General features: G+C 43.3%; 1 protein-coding gene across 1 annotated transcript in view; it reads right to left on the bottom strand.

The window, feature by feature from the left end:
• LOC311093928 (uncharacterized protein) overlaps positions 1 to 18,346 on the bottom strand; it is a 773,523-nt gene that overhangs the window by 663,495 nt on the left and 91,682 nt on the right. The window lies entirely within an intron of this gene.

The following is an 18,346-nucleotide window of genomic DNA, read 5'->3' as shown; positions in this document are numbered from 1 at the left end:
ATAATAATAATAGTCATTTAAATAAAAAAAAATATCTAGATATTTATATAGGCCTTAATATGATCCAAAGTAACTAGCTACTTGAGTAGGTTTTCTTTGGATAGTTTTTACTCTTACTGAAGTAACTATTAAAGGACTCCTAGAGCTTTAAATGAACTCACTCATCTTAGTTGAGTTTACTGTAGTTCAAGGACATGAAGAGGTGGACCGCTTGCACCTGCCTGGAGAAGGATCTGGGAAACTTTGGAGGAGTGTCAACCTAACGCCTGTTGGAGCATAAAAGGCTGAAGAACTGACTGCCTCAGGGGATACTGACACGCGAGTGCCCCCGACGCCTAGAAGCCCAGAGCTGAGGACAAGAAACCGCAAGCAGAAGAGAAGAAGCCCAGAGCTTACTACACCTTTGATTCAAAACGTGATTATTGTATTTTATACTTAATCGATGAAGTTTTATTTGCCTTTATATTTTTGTTTATTATAAAAAGAAAAGTAACCAATGAAAATAAATTTAATTGATTACAAAATCTGCCCTACTGAGACTTAGATTTATGATGCTGGAAGACTTTTAATGCGAACATACCACAGGGGAGTCTTCTGACCAAATTGTAAGTACCTTTTGAATGCTTACGGTTTAGGTCAGATTTGACTTTCTTTATCTTACCTGAGAATAATAAATAAATAGGTAAAAGGTGTTAAGAGTAAAGTACAAAACGTAAAACAATCTTTAAAAATTAACAAATCTCTCCAGTTTGTCGTCTTAATAATATCTTACAAATGTATTTTACAAAAATGCTTTAATTTGTGTTTTTTCATAAAACAAGCTTCAATTCAGATTTACAAAGAATAATGCAAATCTCCACTTGAGCAGACGAAAACAACAGTAAGAAAAAAACTAGGGCTGTCAAAAGATTAATCGCGATTAATCACATCCAAAATAAAAGTTTGTGTTTAAACAATATATGTGTGTGTACTGTATATAATTATTTAGTATATATAAATACACACACATGCATGTATATATTTAAGAAATATTTTCATACATATACTGTATATATTTATATATCATTTATATTATATATAAATATAATTTTTATATTTATAAATTATACATTTTTTTAAATATAAACAAGCATGTGTGTGCATTTATATATACAAATTTAATTATACACAGTACACACACATATATTGTTTAAACACATACTTTTATCTTGGATGTGATTAATCGCGATTAATCTTTTGACAGCCCTAAAAAAAACTCTAGATGATGAAGACACTTTAGATGAAGAAAGACTCTTCCTCATGTCATATTAAATATACATTTTATTTAAACATACATATTTAAAATACTCTATACTTTACAGATATCATACAATTTATAAAATACAGATTGTTTCAAAGCTTTACAGTGATAAACAGGAAAATAATGATCAATGATGCAAACCAAGTTCAATTCTACTGTGATTTCAGCTGTAAAACATTATTCATTTCCAGTAAGTGTCAGTGTTTGTTATGGTCGCTGGTTCAGTCTGTGTCTTATGCTTACTTTTGGTTGTCCCTCCATTGTTTGGTGTTGCTCTATTCGTCCCGGTGTATACGGCCCTATAGTCTGGCATAGATACGTTTGTTCACTGTTGCACTGTGAATACATTCTTAATTTGTTCAGACACAAAAGTTGATGAAATCAATAGAAACATTAAATCCTAGTTCATGTCAACTTTAAGTTCAGTGCCAGTATATTGCAGAAATATGTTGACAGAATCCTGTGCAGATCTGTTGACTCTGAAGGTGAATTACAAGTAACCAGAGACGTCACTAGGTAATCTGTGCCTCTTTACGGATTATTATTTTGGGAGGAATCATGTTCCACTTTCTTGTTCAGAAATTGTTGTTTCTTGATGACAGCCAGTATAACCAGAACCAGAACCAGCAGAATCACAAACAAAAGCATTCCAGCACTCAAAATACAATGTATTACAGCTGGAAGATGGGAAGAGAACAAAAAATGTTTCAATGTTACAATGTTAACTTTCTTTCCACCAAAAGTATTGAGGTCATGGATCAAAAATAATACATGTGAAACGAAAAATGTAAAAACACATGTAAATATATATTTCACAAAACAGAAACGATTGCAAAATTATCAGAATAGCAAAACATTTGGTCAAGGATTGTAAGAACAAAGTATGAATTAAACATTTATGTTATGTTATGTTATGTTATGTTTCTTTATTATCCCCAAGGGGCAATTTGTTCCACAGCAGCCATTGGCACAGCCAACACATAAATACAGTAAAAGATACAACAAAATGAACAATAAATTGTTCAAAAAAAAAAAAAAAAAAAAAAAAAAAATAAAATTAACCCATAGATATCATCCTTGAAAAGTTACAAATTGCGATGTTTAGAGCTGGTTCAAGTATTTAACAGCTAATGGTACAAATGATCTTGTGTATCGGTTTGACTTTGCCTTTCTAGAGAAGGCAAACCTTCTCCTTGACGGCAAGAGCCGAAACTCTGCGTATAGAGGGTGATAAGGGTCTGCCAAAATGGCATTTGCCCTCCGGACACACCTAATCTGGTAGACCTGGCTCAGATCATTAAGATTGACACCAGTGATCTTCCGACACTGTTTAACAAAGCTTCCCAGCCTATTCTTTCTAATTAAATTAAGATTGCCGAACCAGCAGATCATTGAAAATGTGAGAATTGACTCAACAAATGATAAATAAAACATTTTCATAAGTTAACTTTCAACATTAAAACTCCTCAGTTTCCTTAAATAAAACAATTTTTGATTGACCTTTTTGCAGATCCTATCTGTGTTGGCCTCAAAGGTCAGTTTATCATCCAGTATAATTCCCAGGTACTTATACTGACTGACAGTCTCCACTGCTGAGCCATCTATAATGGTACATGGCAAGGCAGGTGGTTTCCTACGGAAGTCAAACCGCATGTCTTTAGTTTTTGCGACATTTAACTGTAGGAATGACTCCTTGCACCATTCTATAAAACTGTCCAAGACTGGACCATGGCCCACCTCATGGTCCTGCAAAAAACTAAGTATCACTGAATCATCAGCACATTTAATTATGGATGATGATTCAGAAGTACTGCGACAGCGATTTGTATACAATACAAATAACAATGGCGATAAGACACACCCCTGGGGTGATCCAGTAGAGCACACCAGGGCCTCAGACAAGGTGCCATTTACACGGACTCTCTGTGGCCTCCTAGTCAGCCAGCCAACCAACCAACATATGGTACCAACATCTATTGCAGGAATTTCAGAGAGCCTCTGAGCAAGAATATGGGGCTGCATGCAATTAAAAGCTGATGAGAAATCAATAAAAGTAGCCAGTACATGTGTCTTTGTGCCCTCTAAGTGCCCTGTAACACGGTCCAGCAGGGTTGCTGTGGCATCCTCCACCCCTTTGCCTGCCTGATATGCAAATTGGAGTGGGTCAATAATATTCTGTGACATAGCAAGCAAGCTCTTCTTCACAATCTTTTCTAGCCCTTTCATGACTAATGACGTAAGAGCCACAGGGCGGTAATCGTTCAGTCCCTTGGGTGATGGAATCTTAGCCACAGGAACAATAATTGATTCTTTCCATAATGCAGGAACATCCATCTGTGCCAAGGAAAGCTTAAAAATACAAGAAAAGATATCACATAAAAATAAACCACAATTTTTGAGCAGATGGCCACAAACGCCGTCAGGCCCGGGACTTTTTCTCTGGTCAGTCCCCTCCAAAATTCTACAGACATCCATTTCACTAATCTGAATTTTACTGCCCTCAGGAGCCTCCCTAAATTTAGACAGATCCTCAGAGAAATCATGACAATCAAATCTCACATAGAATTGGTTCAACTCCTCAGCCAGGGCAGTGTCAGACTTACCAGGGTGAAACACCCCCTTTTTTTTTATCTTTAATACAGACCATAGATTTAATTCCCTTCCAGGCATCACGAAGGTTATTGTTCTTCAGTTCATCCTCTACTTTATCTTTAAACCTTTTTTTGGCCAGCTTTATCTCTTTCTTAACCAGTTTATGGGCCTCTCGTTGCTGGTGAATATTACCCTGGCGGAAAGCTAACTTCTTCTGATTAAGGACACTTTTAAGAGATTTACTACACCAGGGTTTGTTATTTGGATATATTCTAATTGTCTTTTTGGGAATAATAATATCTTGCATGTGTAGTACATAACTTGTCACAGTATCGAGCAATTCATCTAAATCATTACAAGCATATTTAAAGACATCCCTGTCAGTGCTATAAAAACAACCATTTAGTTCTTTAATGGCACTCTCTGTCCAAAGAGCAACCTCTTTGTGTTCAATCTTCCCTCTCTTAAGGGCTGGCTGATAGACAGGGGCTAGAAGAACACAATTATGGTCAGAGGATCCTAACGGAGCCATTGCATATGATTTATACGCCCCTTTTATAGTGCCATAACACAAGTCTAGCACTTTGCCATGTCTAGTTGGGCAATTTACATATTGGTATAAATGACTGAGGGGCTTTTTAAGACAGCAAGAGTTAAAATCCCCCAAAATAAAATGTGGAGCATCAGGAGAAATACTCTGCAAACGGTGCACAAGTTTGACAATGGTGGATGTGGCATCTGCCAAACTGGCTTTAGGATGGATGTACACCACCGTCAAAAATACTTGCGGAATTTCACGTGGCAAGTAGAATGGACGCAGTGAAATAGATAAGAGTTCAATATTGGGAGTGCAGATCGATTCTCTCACTATGACTGTCTTACACCAGCGTTGATTGATATACAGGGCCATGCCCCCTCCCTGTGTCTTTCCGGTCAGCTGCTCATCACGATCGAGCCGGATAGGTTGACCAAAGCCATCGATTTCATAGTCGTGGCTTGGGTACTGATCTTTCAACCATGTTTCAGTCAAAGCAATCACACACGCGTTTTTATATTCAGGAATACTCTTAACATGTGCCTGCAGCTCGTCGATCTTATTCCTCAGTGACTGCACGTTTCCTAGAATAATAGAAGGCAATGGCAGGCGACGAAGCCCTCGCCTGCGTAGCCTCTGTCGCACTCCTCCTCTTCGGCCCCGCTTCCGCTTTCGTCCAGCGGACCGCTGCCGGCTGTCTCCGGTCCTGTGTCTGTATGACAAGTGTAGCCACACTTGCCCTCCTCCTTCCTAGCCGCGCCTCCTCGCTCGCACCGCTGTCAACACATCCAAATTAGCAGCTCCGTGACTGTAGATCTCCGGCGGAATGCAGCAGGGTATCGACAAAGTCCCGACAGCTGATTTGCCGCACCCTATGAGGAAGTCCCGGCTGTATTGGATCCTGCACGGCTGGTTGTTTGCTCCGTAGCACTGGGCATTTGTTTGGAAGCTCAAGATGGTACCAAAAGTGACAATGTTCATAAGCAAAGCATTCATAAGTTCCATGATGATTTCACGTAATTAAAAAGTGTCAAAAAATGTTAGAAAGGTTAAAAACACCATGCACACGACGGTAAAAAAAACATAAATAGACAAATACACGCAGACCCAACCACTGCTGTTCGTCGCCGCAATGCAGGTTTATTTAAAGGTTGGGTATAGGTAATTTTCAGAGAGGCTACAGGCAAGCAATAGCGAACTAGCAGGGCCATTTGTAGCAAGGGGGTAATGTTTCATAAAACACTGAAGCTTCCCCGGGCGCCGCCATTGATTAGCAGACCAACACCTGCTGTTAGCATTCCTTTGACTCCCATTCATTTTGGCGTCACTTTGACAGCAAATAACTTTACATCTGAGGTGTTTAAAGACTCCATTTGTCCATTATTTATTTCTAAAGAAACACGAAAATGTATAAAAGGCTCTATTACCTTGTATCTTACGTTATGGCCCCGTAGAAGCCGTTTTTGTAAAAGTAGGCTAACGATCGCGTCATAACCACGCGACTCTCTGTCGCACAGTAGAGAGATTAATAGCTTCTAATTGTCTTCACTTTTCTCTGTTTAATCCAATTTGTTTGCTGTGTCAATTTCTTTTACTGTCTAAGGTTTTTAGGCATAGGTAAACTAGGTGGTGTTAGTTAAATAGCTATTCTTGTGGGGTGGGGGTGCGGTGATGCGGTGGTGACGCGTAGGCTATGCCAATAAAGCACCTAAATGCTGTCACAAAGAACCGGCAAAAGTAACAATTATGAATATGTCAAATATAAAAAGGAGATATTTAATTTGTTTATTAATAAACAAGTGTTTTCTTTGTCAGTGTCGGCTACAAAGATGAAGTTGATGATGCTGACTCACGATCTTTGCAGTAGCCTATGAACACGCCAGAGAGAAATGCACATTTCATACGGATTACATATGTAGAGAGCAGTTATTTCGTGTTGAATTGTTCTGTTTAAAAGTAGACATGTCTGTGAGACAAGTAGGGCCTACTACCTTATTCGCTGAGCGCCCGTTTCACACATACTCCGTGTGCAGCGAGTATGCGCTGCGTGATGCGGTGCGTGGTACAGGAGCAGCACTCGCTATAGTGTTTTCACATAGGATGGGTTTGCAGTAAATAACTGATCCACGGCTGTACCACAAACACATACACAATATTTGTATTTCAAATCCAGAAGTTTTCAGCAACTTATTTAAAAAAAGTTTTGTCACCGGTGCAATTTTCTTTGTAGCCTATATACATTCTTTAATAGACATATTCAAGTTTAAACAATTTAAACAACGTATTAATCAATGCATTACTTCTATTTGGATTAAATTGTTCAAGCAAGTGGTAACATATTTAACATGTAGGCTATTAAAATCACAAACATTTTAAATTAAAACTTAAAATTGACAAAACAGCCGTCTCTCATGCCTTTTCTTTTGCATTTAAATTTGAATACAATAAATCTTGCACGCCACAAATAACTTGTTTTTTAAACCTCCACGAATCAGACGAGTGTTGTTCATTATTTCGCCTTGTTAAAGTAAACTATAGGCCTAGTTCTCATTGTTTTACCCCGGTCTTAAAGTAAAAAGATGACTGTGAAAAAAAGCAGTATTTAATTAAAAACATGTATGATGGTATTACTACATTATATTTAATTAAATGCATTTATGGTGAAATCTGTGTTCATTTTGACCACGTAACATGCGCTGTCACTTTAATTCAGTGTTTGTGGCACAGCAGAAATAGACTCGGTGCAGGAACGATCGCTGCATTGCTGTATACGCACAAACTGGGACGGATAAACGGACCGCAGTGTGAAAGCTCTAACCTGTTAACATGAGTACGGGAAAAAAAATACGCACCGCATACGCACTGCAAACAGAGTAGGCTATGTGTGAAACGGGCGTTCATTTATGAGACCAGCTCCAGTTCACGCGCTGGCGCCTCCGTGTCCTGATTATCTATTGTCTTCTATATTTACTTCTTATTAAATCCGGGCAATTGGTTGGTGAAACATTGATTAAAATTAAGATACTGTAATTAATACAAAATGAAATTCACTTAAAAGAAAGGTTTTGTGCTTTCTGTTTAAGGTCTCTATGAAAGTTTTAAAGCAGTCTTTTTTTGCCACTTTCAGAACGCTCACGTCCGTAACGGAGAACTGTTACGTCCGTGACATTATTTTTTTCCTCATAAATGCGAATACGAAAAATAAAATAAAATAAATATTATGTTCTGTGGAGAGCCAACCCTTCCTCATCCGGTGAGAAGTATTACTTTTGGTTTGTGCAGTGTAATTCACAGAATTACAAAAAAAGGCCTATATATATATATATATATATATATATATATATATATATATATATATATATATATATATCCTATATATTTTTTTGCCACCTAAAAGTTTAAGATTTTTTGTGTCACGCATGTTTATTTCCCTCATATTAAATATAAAACGCATGTAGACCGATATTTTTCTAATGTCTGGACTATGGATATATAAACAGACGTATCACTATTGGTATTAATGCATTTTCTGAGAATTTTTATTTCAAATTGACTGCACGTATTTGAAAACAAACAAACAAACAAACAAACCAAAAAAAAAACGTAGGCCTACTTTAAGATGCTTCTTCAGATTTGAGGTGGAGTCTTTGGACGACGCTGAAAGGAGGTTGGTTGCTGGCAAGCAGAGGTTGCACTGCACAGTTATATTTTGTTCTCCCTTCTCTTTCTTTAATGTGAAATGCTGTTTGAATTTCCAAGATAGAAACGCATTCTTGCCCTGCTCTGTTGTTCCGGCTCCATCTCTACCTCTAGCTCGGATTACCCAATAAATATTACTGCTTTGGATCTACCTTTTCCTGTGTGTGATCGTGACAGGATCTTATCATTGCAACGCAGTTTCTGCACTCTCACAAATGATTTCACCAATGCAAACAGGAGGTAAGTATATGAGGTAAGTATAAATTGGTGTCTCATAATTATTAATGATCCTATGAGAAGACACCTCATTCAATTATTCACGACAGCATGCATTGATTTCCTATGACAGGCGCTACAAACAGTGAGATGATCGCATACATAAGTGAGAGATGCATTAATGGATCAAAAAGGAGTGTTTGTTTTTGCTCTTCAATAGTCAAGTCAAGTCACCTTTATTTATATAGCGCTTTTACAATGCAGATTGTATCAAAGCAGCTTCACATTGATAAAATGAAAATACAACAAAGTTTGTTTCTAGAAGAAAATTGCATCGTCAACCCTAAATAGGCAGATATATAATATCGTTGAATATCAAATGTCCCCAAATGTCCCCAACTGAGCAAGCCAAAAGGCAAGGCAACAGTGGCAAGGAACCAAAACTCCATCAGGTGACAGAATGGAGAAAAAAACCTTGGGAGAACCCAGGCTCAGTCGGGGGCCAGTTCTCCTCTGGCCAACGAGCGAAAAGTGTATGATTATGATCCAGGCAGCGTTACAGGGCAGAAGTCAGATTGGTCGTGTCGATGAGGCCTTCACTGGGCTGATGAGGCTGGCACTTCAGTTATGCGTCGCGGATGGGTCCACGTGCAGATCCACAATCTAATCTGGATACGGCCGGGTCCACCTCACTTCAGAAACGGAGAGACTGGTTGGCACTTCAGTACTGCGCTGTCGTCGTGTCCAGGTGCAGATCCTTCATCGGATCTGGATACGGCCTGGATCCGGCGGACTGCGGTAAACCTCGGTATAAGCAGAGAGACTAATATTAACGTAGATGCCATTCTTCTTATGATGTACCGAGTACATCAGGATTTATGGGAAGTGTTCCCGGTTCCGGCTGATCTAAACTATGCAGCCTAATATGGAATTATAAAAGTCTATAATGTGTTATGTGTATGCTAGGTTGAAGAGATGTGTTTTTAATCTAGCTTTGAACTGACAGAGTGTGTCTGCTTCCCGGACAATGGTAGGAAGACTGTTCCAGAGTTTTGGTGCTAAATAGGAAAAAGATCTCCCGCCAGCAGTCGATTTAGATATTCTAGGTATTATCAACTGGCCGGAATTTTGAGATCGCAATAGACGTGAAGGACTATAATGCGTTAAGAGCTCGCTCAAGTACTGCGGAGCTAAACCATTCAGGGCTTTGTAAGTAATCAGCAATATTTTAAAATTTATACGATGTTTAATAGGCAGCCAGTGCAGTGTTGACAGAACCGGGCTAATATGGTCATACTTCCTGGTTCTGGTAAGAACTCGAGCTGCCGCGTTTTGAACTAGTTGTAGTTTGTTTATTAAGCGTGCAGGGCAGCCACCCAGTAGAGCATTACAGTAATCTAGCCTTGAGGTCATGAACGCATGAACTAACTGTTCCGCATTTGTCAATGAGAGCATATGACGTAATTTATATATATTTTTAAGATGGAAAAATGCGGTTTTACAGATACTAGACACGTGACTTACAAATGAAAGATTGGTATCAAAGAGCACACCCAGGTTCCTAACCGACGACGGAGACTTAACAGAGCAGCCATCAAGTGTTAGACAGTATTCTAGGTTATTACGTGAGGACGTTTTTTGTCCAATAATTAGAATCTCTGTTTTTTCAGAATTTAGTAGTAGGAAATTACGAGTCATCCAGTTTTTTATATCAGCTATGCAGTCCGTTAATTTTGTGAATTGGTAAGTTTCGTCTGGGCGTGAAGAAATATAGAGCTGAGTATCATCAGCATAACAGTGAAAACTAATTCCGTGTTTCCTAATGATGTCTCCTAAGGGTAGCATGTACAGAGTGAACAGCAGCGGTCCTAGTACTGAGCCTTGTGGCACGCCATACTGAACTTGTGATCGATGAGACATCTCTTCATTTACTGCTACAAACTGATAACGGTCAGATAAGTATGATTTAAACCATGCTAATGCAGTTCCACTAATGCCAACATAGTTTTCGAGTCTATTTAAAAGAATGCTGTGGTCGATAGTGTCAAATGCAGCACTAAGATCGAGTAACACTAATAGAGAGATACAACCACGATCGGATGATAAGAGCAAATCATTTGTGACTCTAATGAGAGCTGTCTCGGTACTATGGTACGGTCTAAATCCGAACTGGAAATCCTCACAGATATCATTTCTTTCTAGAAAGGAACACAGTTGTGAAGACACTGCCTTTTCTAGTATCTTTGACAGAAAAGGCAGATTAGAGATCGGCCTGTAATTGACTAATTCTGTAGGATCAAGTTGCTGTTTTTTAACAAGCGGTTTAATCATAGCCAGCTTAAAGGTTTTTGGTACGTATCCTAGAGACAAAGACGAATTAATGATATTAAGAAGAGGATCTATGACCTCTGGGAGCATCTCTTTCAGTAGCTTAGTCGGTATAGGGTCTAACATACATGTTGTTGATTTAGATGATTTAACAAGTTTAGTAAATTCTTCCTCTCCTATAGCAACGAATGAATCAAATTTTTCCTCCGGGAGACTACAATGCACTGCCTGATGCGATACTGTAGTAGACGGCTGCATAGTTATAATTTTCTCCCTGATATTATCAATCTTATAAGTGAAGAAGTTCATAAAATCATTACTGCTGTGCTGCTTGGAAACTTCTGTGCTTGAAGCTTTCTTTTTAGTAAGTTTAGCCACCGTTTCAAATAAATACCTAGGATGATGTTTATTTTCTTCTAATAGGGTTGAAAAATAAGCAGATCTAGCAGCTTTTAAAGCCTCTCTGTAAGTAATTGAGCTCTCCTTCCATGAAATGCGAAATACCTCTAGTTTTGTTTTCTTCCAGTTGCGTTCCATTTTTCTGGCTGCTCTCTTAAGGGCTCTCTTACCTCTCTTAAGATAATAAGTGATTATAATCAAGGTATTAATCAATGTTTTTTCCTTCTAAATATCAAATGAGTTGAATGACTTCTCTGGAGATTTTGCTTTGTTATAGAAGTTACCAGTGTGATTACTGAAATGTTCTTTTCATGTATTCTTTAATGTCTGTATTTGATATCTGAATGCAGTAATAGTGCTTGCTTATTTAGCCATGAAAGAAATAGGGACTTGTTTTATGTTTTGGTCTTCAACGTGTTAAGACATATAGGGGTCATTGAAGCCAATAGTTTAAGGGACTATTTCTCAGTTAAAGCCTTACTTTCCCAACCCAGGCTCATTGGAAATACGTTACTCTGCCTACATTATGATCAGTCATGTTAAAGCATAGAGTAAATTTACAGAATAAACAAAATACAAAAGAACATGACGTCCTCCATTGTGTCTGTCGCTCGTAATTCTGTTGATCAAACTACAGGTCTCAGATCAGTGCAGACTCACTGAAACCACACGCTTCCTCTCATAACTAAAGCTTACACACGTTCAACATCATTTAAAGTGTTGTGTTTGTCAGGCCCGGACTGGCCATCGGGAGCACCGGGAGAATTCCTGCTGCCAGCCAGCGTTTTTTTTTTGTTTGTTTGTTTGTTTTTTATTTATTTATTTATTGTACTACTGCCTTTACCAGTGATCATTTTCGAATTCATAACTCAATAAAAATATTATTATAAAATAAAATCATGAATCTGTTAGTCTTCACTGGCATTTGACTTTAAGCCTCAGCCAAACGGTTAAAACAGAAAATGCGCGCATCACCCGATGATCCGTAGAAACGGCCTGGTGGAGCAGAGAGGGAAAGAACAACGAAAAAGAAAGCACTCAGAGAACACGCATTAAAATGTTGCAAAATGACTGACCTGTTCAGGGCTTCAAGTGCAGGTCAGTTTCATCTGTAAGTACTGTACTTTTCTCTTCGTTAACTTAGTATTGAAATGCTAGCAAATATAAGCGCCCCTACTATCGTCACTCAAAATGCTGTATACTAAAGGAGATTAATATTATTTAGTGTAAAGTTACATTAGTTATTTAGCAGACAAATATTAACATTTATGTGGTAATGGGAGCAGGGAGACAGGAGTGATAGTGCAGACATCAACAAAAAATAATGCAATAACATTTTATTAGACAATTTAGAAAATTATGTCTGCCCATTCCAGCTAAAACTCTTTTCCTGTCCTTTTTTTATTTATTTTTTTATCAAATGAAGGTGGAGACAGTCAACCTAGCACTGTGGTGCAATGATCACACATTCAACCAGGGAGTGAGATGACACAATCTTAAAAATGCTGGGTTGTTTTAACCCAATTTTGGGTCAAATATGGACAAACCCAAATGTTGGGTTAAAAATGTAATGTAAAAAATAAACTGGGTTATGCGATATTTGACCCAAAGTTCGGTTAAAACAACCCAGCATTTTTTAGAGTGCATGTAGAAGCAAAATAAGATTACTTTTTTTAACATATTGTATGAAATATAGTGTTGCTAAATGTTGGATATTTAAGTAATTTTAAGATAAAAACAATAACATTTTGTCATAAATATAATACTTTGATTTTTTACTAAAATAAATGTAGATTCTGGGCAAACAAATTACAATAAGGTGGTTGTTTTACACCAAGGTGGAGACAGTTCTGTTTGTAACATGAGGCCAGAACAAGTGACAGGTACAAGAAAAATATGCGCACTTTATACATACATACATACATACATATATATAACATTAGTACTCCACTTAGTGTATGAGGCTGATGATACTGGTGGAAGGGAGAGTCAGAGAGATATTAGGGAAAATAAAGAGAAGGAAAAGGGAAGTGAGGATAACGTTCAAGAGAAAGCCTTTGATTATTTTACATGGCCCCAGCCTAAGGATTTTAGACCAATAAATGTAATTTAGGAAAAAATAGGGTTGTCCGTGTTTCTAAATTGTATTTGGGTGCATAGGATGGCCTGGATGGGTGTAGGATTTCCCGGCCTGAAACTGTGTCCCAGTCCGGCCCTGGTGTTTGTTACAGCTGTGGTTTATTACACTTCAGTTTTATGTGTATTGTGCAATGCCATAATTATACATAATATATAAAAAAGTGTGTATATATTATTGGATGTGGTCTATATGATCATGAATGTCTGAAACGAGCATCTTCCCTCTCTTGTCAGTGACTGGACATCATTTACCACACATATATATTTTACACAGGCCATGAAACGTCTCGGTTACGGATGTAACCCTCGTTCCCTGAGTGGGAACGGAGACGTTACGTCGGATGACGACGGATGGGGTTTCGCCTAGAAGCCTATCACCTTCGAGAGTTATAAAACGAGCCAATGGCAAAGAAATGCCATGGGTCTGCAGAATTTGCATAGCGTAATTCCGCCCACCGCAGGGGGTATATAAGGAAGTCCGCTGGCAATGTGCAGTTATGTTCTTCGCTGAGGAGTCGAAACTGGACCCATGCGTTTTTACAGCGATTACAGCGGAAGTAGCAGGAAGACGTAACGTCTCCGTTCCCACTCAGGGAACGAGGGTTACATCCGTAACTGAGACGTTCCCTTTCGTGGTCACTCCGAGTTACGTCGGATGACGACGGATGGGGTTCCAGTCTAATCACGCCACCTCGGCTGTCATCCAGTGCCCTGCGTAGGTCTGATCTCCCTGTTGTGAAACTAGCACGAACGAAGGAGTCCTACCTAACACAGGGATACCAAGGTACACTGGGAAGCATATCTCAAGAGAGAAATATGCAATCATGCCCAGCCATTAAGGGGGGGACTTGAGAGACACATATGCACAGGGATGCATATGGGGAATCACTGGGGTGTCCAGCCGCAGGTGGAATATTTCAACCACAGGGGTGGCAAGGTGGCTTGCCAAGGGAAAGACACACGCTCAAAAGAGGCTTACAGTGGAAATACACATGTGGGGGTCGCCCAGAGGGGAACCATGCACATGGAGGCACCTAGTCAAGCGCAAAAGCTGCGTTATGGCAGATTGGCATAACTCAGGCGTTGACGTAAGCAGTGCTGGAGGAACTCAGAGCTAATCAGACTCACCTGAGAAAATAATCGCACGTATCCCGTCCGTGGAGAGGAATGGCGAGCAAGCGAAGACACCTGAGCAGAATCTAGCACCGGCTGGTTGAAGTGAGTACATGAGAAGAAACTGGCTCTACTCAGAGATTATAGAATCTCGCGAATGTGTTGGGTGTCGCCCAGCCTGCAGCTCTACAAATGTCTGTTAGCGAGGCGCCATGCGCTAGAGCCCAAGAGGAAGCCACACTACGAGTGGAGTGGGCTTTCACACCAAGGGGGCATTGACGGCCTTGCTGCTGGTATGCCAAAGCAATGGTATCCACTATCCAGTGCGATAACCTTTGCTTCGAGAGAGCCTTTCCCTTCAGCTTCCCACCATGACAGACAAAGAGCTGGTCTGAGGTCCTGAAACACCGCGTTCTGTCTACATAAGCACGGAGGGCGCGTACTGGACAGAGCAGTGCCAAGGCTGGGTCTGCCTCCTCCGAGGGCAGCGCTTGCAGGTTCACTACCTGGTCTCGAAAGGGTGTGGTAGGAACCTTGGGCACGTATCCAAGCCGGGGTCTCAGGATCACGTGAGAGTTAGCCGGCCCGAATTCCAGGCACGCTTCATCAACCGAAAATGCCTGCAGGTCCCCTACCCTCTTGATGGAGGCCAATGCAACCAGGAGCGCTGTCTTCATAGACAGGAACTTAAGCTCCACTGATTGCAGAGGCTCAAAGGGAGCACTCTGCAGGGCTGTTAGAACCACTGAGAGGTCCCAAGAGGGAACGAGGGGAGGACGAGGAGGATTTAGTCTCCTTGCTCCCCTCAGGAACCTGATGACCAGGTCATGCTTTCCCAGAGACTTACCATCAACTGCATCGTGATGTGCGGCAATAGCGGCAACATACACTTTCAGGGTGGAGGGAGACATCCTTCGCTCCAACCCTTCTTGCAGGAAGGAAAGCACGACACTGATCGGGGATTTCGTGGGTTCTTGATGTTTAGAAGAACACCAGCTGACGAAGAGGTTCCACTTCAACGCATAGACATGTCTCGTGGACGATGCTCTAGCGGAAGTGATGGTAGCCACCACTGCAGGTGGTAGGGTACTCAAACCTGCCTCGTCCCGTCCAGGAGCCACACGTGGAGGTTCCAAAGATCGGGACGAGGGTGCCATAGGGTGCCCCGTCCCTGAGAAAGCAGGTCTTTCCTCAGAGGAATTGGCCAGGGAGGTGCTGTCGCGAGGAGTACTAGTTCGGAGAACCAGGTCTGGTTGGGCCAGTACGGGGCAACCAGAATGACCTGCTCCTCGTCCTCCCTGATCTTGCGCAAGGTCTGCGCAATAAGGCTCACTGGGGGAAACGCATATTTGCGTGGGCCCCGCGGCCAGCTGTGCGCCAGTGCATCCGTGCCGAGCGTGCCCTCGGTCAGGGAATAATACAGGTCGCAGTGGGACGAGTCGCGGGAGGCAAACAGGTCTACCTGTGCGTCGCCAAACTGATCCCAAATCAGCTGGACCGCCTGGGGATGGAGTCTCCATTCTCCAGCGAGAGGCCGAAGCCGAGACAGCTCGTCGGCCGCCTGGTTCAGAACTCCCGGGATATAAATGGCTCGAAGCGACCTCAGATGCTTCTGACTCCATATGAGGAGGTGGCGGGCGAGTTGCGACATACGGCGGGAGCGTAGACCACCTTGATGGTTGATGTATGCTACTGTTGCGGTATTGTCCGATCTGACTAGTACGTGCTGACCCCTGAGCAACGCACGGAAGCGGTGCAGGGCGAGACGTACAGCCAGTAACTCGAGGCAATTGACATGCCAAAGGCGCTGGGGTCCTGTCCAGAAGCCCGCGGCAGCATGCCCGTTGCACATGGCGCCCCAGCCCGTGGTGGAGGCATCTGTTGTCACAACAACATGCCGAGAAACTCGTTCTAGGGGCACTCCGGCCCGTAGAAAACTGAGGTTCGTCCATGGGGTGAAGGTCTGACGGCAGGTCGGAGTCACTGAGACCCGGAGCGTGCCGTGTTGCCATGCCCACCTCGGGACTCGATCGTGAAGCCACAGCTGAAGCGGTCTCATATGAAGCAATCCGAGCGGCGTTACTGCGGCTGCGGATGCCATATGCCCCAGGAGCCTCTGAAATAGTTTCAGTGGAACCGCACTCTTGCCTTCGAACTGACGAAGGCAAGTCAGCAGTGAGAGTGCGCGCTCGCTCGTAAGCTGCGCGCACATGGCGACCGAGTCGATCTCCATACCGAGAAAAGAGATCCTCTGCACGGGGCAAAGTTTGCTCTTCTCCCAGTTGACCCGAAGGCCCAGACGGACTAGGTGCTGGAGCACTAGGTCCCTGTGTTCGCAAACCTGGTCTCGAGAGTGAGCTAGGATCAGCCAGTCGTCGAGATAGTTCAGGATGCGAACCCCGTGTTCCCGGAGGGGAACAAGGGCTGCCTCGACGACCTTCGTAAAGACGCGAGGGGACAGGGCTAGTCCGAAAGGTAGAACCGCGTACTGGTATGCCTGCCCCTCGAAAGCAAACCGTAGAAACGGTCTGTGTCGAGGTAAAATGGAGACATGGAAGTAGGCGTCCTTCAGGTCGATCGCTGCAAACCAATCCTGCGGCCGCACACACTGGAGGATGTGTTTGGCCGTTAGCATCTTGAACGGCAGCCTGTGAAGGGAGCGGTTCAAGACGCGCAGGTCGAGGATTGGCCGTAACCCACCGGACTTCTTGGGTACAATGAAATAAGGGCTGTAGAAGCCGGACCTCATTTCGGCTGGAGGGACAATCTCGATCGCACCCTTCGCCAGTAGGGTGGCGACCTCCGCTCTCATGACAGGGGCATTGCCACCGACCATAGTGAAGCGGACTCCCCTGAAGCGGGGAGGAGATCGCGCAAACTGAATCGCGTAGCCAAGCCTGATGGTTCTCGCGACCCAGCGGGACAGTCTGGGAAGCTCTAGCCAGGCCTCCAGAAAGTGCACCAGTGGGGTCATACGAACCACAGACGTACCGTTGGTGGGGCAGCGAGGCGGAATGACCGGCACCGGCGAGGGCGGCATAGCGGCCCTGTGCGGGGGCACGGTCATTAACCGCGCCCTGCCAGAGGAGGCCAGGGGAGGACGCGCGTCCCACGGGGGCGTGCTCTGGCAGGGGTCTGGCGACAGAGGGGGATGAGAGGAGCGTGGCCCGTGGGCGGCGCGTGCTGTCATCCCGCACCTCTGAAACAGAGGAGGGCGGCAGTGGCGGGACCCGAGGGTGGCGCACACTGCGGCCCTCGGGCTCTGTTGGCTCAGGATTGGGGATTACGATTCTGTCTTTAACCACATTAGGGTGCTGCTCGTCGTGGGACGAGCAGCGGGGAGTGGAGAACAAAAGATTCTCCCCCGGCCCTCCACCGGGGGAAGGAGTGGCCCTGCAACCATCTCCTGAACAGAAGGGAAAGCCAATCCTGAGCGGCCCGTCTCAGGGGCGCCGCTTAGCCGGGCGTTTCGCGGGCCGCGGGGCCGGAGAGGGCTGTGGCGCTTTCCTGCGGCTTCCTCCACGACACGGACCAGATGAAGCCTGCTGCTGGGCTCGTGCGGGAGGGGCGGGAGCCGCTGGAGGGCGCCCTCGGCGGCGAGCAGGCTGAGGAGTCTGCCCCGGAGGCGGAGCAGCAGCGGAGCGTCGGGGCAGAATATGCTTTATAGCCTCAGTCTGCTTCTGGGCTGTCGAAAACTGTTGGGCAAAATCTTCGACAGCACCGCCGAATAGGCCGGCCGGGGATATGGGAGCATCGAGAAGACGAGTCCGCTCGGGCTCACGCATATCAGCCAGGTTCAGCCATAGATGGCGCTCCTGGACCACGGCTGTGGACATCACCAAACCCAGGGAGCGTGTGGTCACCTTCGTCGCCCGGAGGGCGAGGTCGGTGGCGGCACGCAGCTCATCGAAGAGCCCTGGGTCTGTCCTACCCTCGTGCATGTCCTTGAGCATCTTGGCCTGATAGACCTGTAAGATGGCCATGGCATGCAAAGAGGCAGCTGCCTGTCCCGCCGCTCTGTAAGA

The sequence above is a fragment of the Abramis brama genome, assembly GCF_963993115.1.
Source record: "Abramis brama genome assembly, chromosome: 12".
In the NCBI taxonomy this organism is placed as follows: domain Eukaryota; kingdom Metazoa; phylum Chordata; class Actinopteri; order Cypriniformes; family Leuciscidae; genus Abramis; species Abramis brama.
The sequence above is the reverse complement of the archived record's forward strand: the minus strand, read 5'-3'. Positions and strand labels throughout refer to the sequence as shown.